The sequence below is a fragment of the Mus caroli genome, chromosome 10 (genome assembly GCF_900094665.2).
Source record: "Mus caroli chromosome 10, CAROLI_EIJ_v1.1, whole genome shotgun sequence".
In the NCBI taxonomy this organism is placed as follows: Eukaryota; Metazoa; Chordata; class Mammalia; order Rodentia; family Muridae; genus Mus; species Mus caroli.
The window spans coordinates 64,353,793-64,359,920 of NC_034579.1; positions in this window are offsets into that span (position 1 = coordinate 64,353,793).

A 6,128-nucleotide genomic window follows, 5' to 3' on the forward strand; every position below is an offset into this window, starting at 1 on the left:
TCTGCCCCCCATTTTTTTAAATTCGAGGATTTGCCTTGGGTCAGAGAAGAGTTCTAAAGGAATTGACCTTTAGGCAGGGTTTAGAACAGATGGTTGGAGTCTCCTGTCCCAATTTCACAAGTTGGATGGGGGAGGGGCTCCAGGGAGTGGTCAGTGGCGGAAAGGAAGTTGGCACAGGGAAAGCGAGTTGGCTGCTTATGTGGTGTGTACCCAGTGGGGATTCCCAAGGGAGACTTTAGTCAAGCTTCAGGATTGTCCTACCTGCCAATGACGCTGCAGAGCCACCTGGTCCTTTGACCCGTTGGAGAAAGGTGACTGGACAGAAGGTTTCTTCGTCCACATCCAGGTTCTCTGTGCTGTGTTTCCAGAGTCCTGTGAGCTGGCAATGCTTCGTGAGGGATTCTGGCAAATGACCATAAAAAGTCAGATAGTTGGGGTGTCGGGTAGCCATCAATCATCCCTTGACTTGGCCAGGAGCATTGATGGAGAATTAGAAGGCATTTTTCTTTTTTTTTTAAGAGACAGGGGTCTCGCTATGTTGCCCCCCAGGCTGGCACAATCCCACTACTGATCAGTACAGGAGTTTTGACCTGCTCCGTTTCCTACCTGGACCGGTTCTCACACACACACACACACACACACACACACACACACACACACACCTTAGACAACCTGGTGGTCTCCTGCTCCCAGGAGGTCGGTCGCCATATTGATGCTAAACTTAGTTCGGACACCCAATCCGCATAGCGCGCTACTGCCCAAACTTCTGCACTCGAGATCCTCCTGTCTCAGTCTCTCACGTAGCTGGGATTACAGGCGTGCGCCACCACGCCCTGCTGCATTTTTAAATTCAAATAATAAGACAAAACAAAACAAAGACTCCTGGTTTCTTTAGAAAAAGTTTGGTGCTGGAAGGCTGTGCGGTCATCCTGGACTTTGTGCCTGATCCTCTTCCGAGCCCATCTGTTCACCACTGTAGTTGCTAAAGCATGGCCCTGTAGGCTTTTGAGTTTGTGACCTATTTGGAGAGGGCATGTGATAAATACCGGAAGCCCAGCACAGCTAGTTCTTGTGTTTGTTCACAGAAAAGAGGAATAGAAGTTAAAGTCTGGCTTGGAGAGAGGCATATACCAGAAGTTCCCGTACTGGTACAGATAATAAGAAAGTTAAATGTACCCTGGGGACCTTGATAAATGAGCCTCAAGTTACAAAGTAGGACCAGTGCTGCTGAGTTCTGTTAGCTGTTTTATGGGCCGCAGCCCCTTCAGAGCAACCATCAGAAAGCACAGGTCACCACATCATGAACTGAATTTAAGTGTTTTAGCATTAGGAAGGTTGAAAACCACTGGTCTAATGTGTTCCATGTGTCTACAAGATGGGTCTCTTAGTATGTGTTTAGAAGGCTGAACTGAGACGAGTCTAGCTCTATAGAGAAATCCAAACTCCAGCTTGTTTAAAAGTCCTAGTTCTCCAGAGTTTCCTAGTGCACACCTTTAATCCCAGCACTAGAGGGAGGCAGCGACAAAAGGATCATCTGTGAGTTCCAGGCCAGCTAGGGCTGTGCAGGGAGGAAACCGCCCCACGCCCCACGCCCCCCCCCCCCATCTCAGTGTTACCTCTGTAAGAACGACCCTGATTTGTACTGCCTGCCAATTTCTTCTGTGTAATTCAGGAGAGACTTCAAGCTGCACGTTCCATAGTTTTATTTACCGTGTGGCTCCCTACACTATAAATATCCTGGTGAACAGGAGAAGAGACAGACGCTGGGGATGTAGTTTAGTGGTAGAGCACTTATCTAGGGTGCCCACAGCCTTGGGTTCTCTCCCCACCCCCAATCCAGAAGTGGTTGGTGCTTGTCTGCAGTTCCAGCACTAGAAGACGAGAGGGGCAAGAAGGTCAGTACTTGGTGTATGGAAGGCCACCCTGGAATAGAGGAGACGCCGTCTCAAAGAAAATAAAAGAATAATTTTTTTTAAAAAGTGTTGTGTTTGAGGATCATCTTCATCTCGTATGTGATTTTTGTCCTATAATTTAATTTTTTAAAGATTTATTTATTTTATGTATATGAGTACACTGTAGCTGTACAGATGGTTGTGAACCATCATGTGGTTGCTGGGAGTTGAATTCAGGACCTCTGCTCACTCCGGTTGACCCCACTTGCTCAGGTCTAAAGATTTATTAATTATTACATATAAGTACACTCACTGTAGCTGTCTTCAGACACACTAGAAGAGGGCATCAGATCCCATTATAGATACCCATGAGCCACCATGTGGTTGCTGGGATTTAAACTCAGGACCTTTGGAAGAGCAGTCAGTGCTCTTAACCGCTGAGCTATCTCTCCAGCCCCATATAATTTCATTTTTAAGTGTCTGTGTTCTATAACCAGATCACTGTGTTCCTGGATGTCAACTGTTGGCTCTCATGAGCTTTGCCCCAGCACATCTGGCCTGTCAGTAGAGGCTCCGCTGTCCAGCAAGCATGTCTGTCTCTTGGCCCACCGTCTACATGTGACCGCAGGAGCCTGAGAAAGGCCCAACAGAAAAATCTTAAAACTTCTTTGAGCTTGATGTTTTTGCAACTGGGGGAGTGGCTGGTTGGTTTGTGTCTTCACCGTGCTGTTCTCAAGCGTAAACTTCGCAGATGACCGAGGGACACCGTGGTGTTAACGAAGTCTGGACATGCAGTAACCCTTGGTGCTTGGTGATTCTCTCTGGACACTGCCAGGTGGAGGCAGTGGTTTTTGTGGGAAGCTCACATCACCCAAGCACAGCTCCGGACCTGGAGCAAGCCTGGAAATGAATGTGACAGAGGACACACAGCAAACTGGCACTCCCTGGGGAGTCTCAGGACCCTGTGGGAAATGTCTCTCTCGGGTACAGTTCCAGAAACGTGTGATCGTAGCCATTTCATGAGCAAAATAAACCCCACAAGAAAACCAGTCTGGGTGAGATGCAGGGTGAGGGGTTGGTCCTCTGATGCTGTGGCTCTGAGGTACACTTGGTGTCCTGCTGGCTGCATCAGACACTTGTAGTATCTTCCACCTTCTTGCTAGCAACCCTAGGGCAGTACTTCAAATGTTTGCTAACTGGTCACATTATATCAGCAGCATGTTCCTTTAAATCTTCCCCTCCACTCTGTATCCTAGCTAGTTTTCTTGGGAGCGCTCACAGATCTCTTCCCTGCCTCACATCTTTTCAGTGGAATATTGGAGCCACACAGACAGACAGACTCTTCTGTGTTTGGGGACTCCAAGCTCAGTTCCTTAACACTCAAAACAGGAAGCACTGTCCCCAATGGACTACTTCCCTCAGCTCATGGCAGGACATCTCTGACACCCTGAGCCCCCTGTTCTGTGTGGATCAAGTGACCTTTCATCCTTGAACCCAATGGCTTAGCTAACTGAAAGCCAGAGAACTCTGAGGTGCAGAGACCCCCTCTGACCCCCCCCCCAGTCTCTGCCATTCTCAATGTCCACAGGGGCAGACTGTGTTGGGCTTTGTTTTTGACGCCTGACACATCAGAGGGAAGATTTTGGGTTCTCAAAGTACCCGGCCGAATTCTTGGGTCACATTCTCTGCCTCACCATCTGTAGAAAAGTCGTTGGTTTTCCTTGCTTTTAGAACCTTGCTCCACCCAGCACCTCAGTACTGTTTTAAAGGGAGGGCAAGTCAAACAGCCCAAGCAGGAAGGAGCAGATGGGCCTGTCCAACAGTTAAAAAGTAAACATGGTTTTTATGCTAGACTGTGTGTGCTTTAGGAAAAACCGGTTGTTTTAATAGGCAATGAGGTCCTCGGTGGGCGAACAGGTTTCGTTGCCATTCAGAGAGAGCAAAGGCTATTCATTTATATTATCAGGCCACTTTCTACAGAGAGCCCCTCCCCCCTCTCCTTCTGAGACTAGAGCAGGGGAGGGGGTCCCAGGCTTGACCTGGAATGTGTATGAGCCTGGGCCCTGAGTTATATTTTGTCTGTTTTTGGAGAATCCATGGATTTCTCGTCAAGCTTGGACTGGCCTAGTTGTGTGTCTAAAGGAAAGTGCCTTCCATTCAGTCTGGGCACTGAGTCAGGTTTTTGAGACTTTGATTTCAGCAGGAACTGGTATCCTTAGTAATTTTTTCCAGAAACACCGAATACACAGCTCATTTGGCTCCCTGCCTCCCTGCCTTCCCTTTCCCCCTTCTATCTTATCAAGATGTATGCTTTTGCCACAGACACACCTGTGTATTCGGAGAGCCCAGGCTTCAGAATGTGGTCTTGCAACCAGAATGTCTGCTACCAGAACTGATAGGTTATTTCTCTGCCGGTGAAGTAAGCCAATTCAAGCCAGATTAGATTATATTAAAGGCAAGTTTATTGGGCAACTGTTCTTGAACGCCCTTTCTGGCCTCTGAGGGCCAACAGAGTCGCCATGGGGACAGGGAATAGAGGAGAGAAAGAAGGGGATTGAAGAGAAGAAGAGAGAGAAGGAGGAAAAGATCAGAATGTCTGGATTATACAGGGAGGAGCCTCTAGGGGGAAGGGTAACCCAGCCCCATGGTTGGAAAGTTCAGGGTTGGGAGCAGGGAATGCCAGGTAGGGAGTGAGGGATGCTGGGAGAATCCACAGGCCAGATCTGCTTTACTATGTTAAGAAGAATGCACCTCAGTCCCTTGTCCTGGTCCGAAACCAAAGGCGCATGTGACGTCCAACACTGATCCTTGATACTCATCTTTGGATGAGCAATGTACCCATCCTGAATCTTTTTTTGTCTTCTCCTCCAGGCTGTGCAAGGATATGTGTGTCACCCCCAAGTAACACTCTGTCAGACTGGAGCTGAGGACTCTGTGTGTGTGTGTGTGTGTGTGTGACTTAAATCTCTGTTTTCAATTTTAATGAAGTCGCAAAGAAACATGAAGTTGTATTCTTCAACAGTGTCCTGATGTTCCTGGCACTGGCATAGGAATATTGCAGGGGAGATTAATAGTAGCACTTTTTAAGACTTTTCCTGTCTTTTTCTACTGGGTACCATGGTGCACACCTGTAATCTCAACACTTGGGAACTCTCACTGTTGGGAGGATCTAGAGTTGCCATGGAAACAAGCTTCTGGGTGTGTCTGTCGGGGTGATTCCAGAAGGATTTAACTGAAAAGAGACCTATCTTAAATAAAGCTGGCAGGGTTCTGCGGGCTGAGGGCCTGAACTGAGTTAAAAAGAGGAAGTGAGGGCTAGAGAGATGGCACTCACTGCTCTTCTGAAGGTCCTGAGTTCAAATCCCAGCAACCACATGGTGGTTCACAACCATCCATAATGAGATCTGATGCCCTCTTCTGGGGTGTCTGAAGACAGCTACAGTGTACTTACATATAATAATAAATATATCTTTAAAAAAAGTTTTTTTTTTTAAAAGAGGAAGTGAAATGCCAGTGGGCATCTGTCCTGGCTTCCTGATTGTGGGCACAGTGTGACCAGCCACTGCACGTGCCTGTGCCCATGACATAGCCTCCATGATTGGACAATACTCACCTTTCGAATAAGAGCCCAGAAAGCTCCCTTCTATTCTTTTGAAAGATGTTCTTGGGGGCTGGAGAGATGACTCCGTGGTTAAGAGTCCTGACTGCTCCTCCAGAGGCCCTGAATTCAGTTCCCAGCAACCACATGGTGGCTTACAACCATCTGTAATGGGGATCCAATGCCCTCTTCTAGTGTGCCTGAAGACAGCTCTAGTGTACTCATATAAATGAAAATAAATAAATCTTAAAAAAAAAACAGTTGCTGAGTGTAATTCAAGTACTCAGCTTCTTTTTAAAAAAGATGTTATTGATAAAACAGCAAGAATATTGATTCATAGAGGCAGAAGAATTGTGAGCTAAGGTTGGCATTGGCAACCATAAGTACACTTGTCTGTACAAAGAAAATATTTTTTCATTTTGGGATGTGCACAGGGGTATACATCTGTAATCCCAGACCTTGGAAAACTGAGGCAGGAGGATGGAAAGTTTGAGGTCAGCCAAGGCTGCATAGTAAGACTCCGCCCCATAAAAGGAAAAAAGCAGAAAAGAAGACAGCATGCTATTTATTTGTCTGTGTCATCTGTGGGATGCCTTAAGATTAACTTGCCAAGTCCCCACTATACAGATGGGATGGCT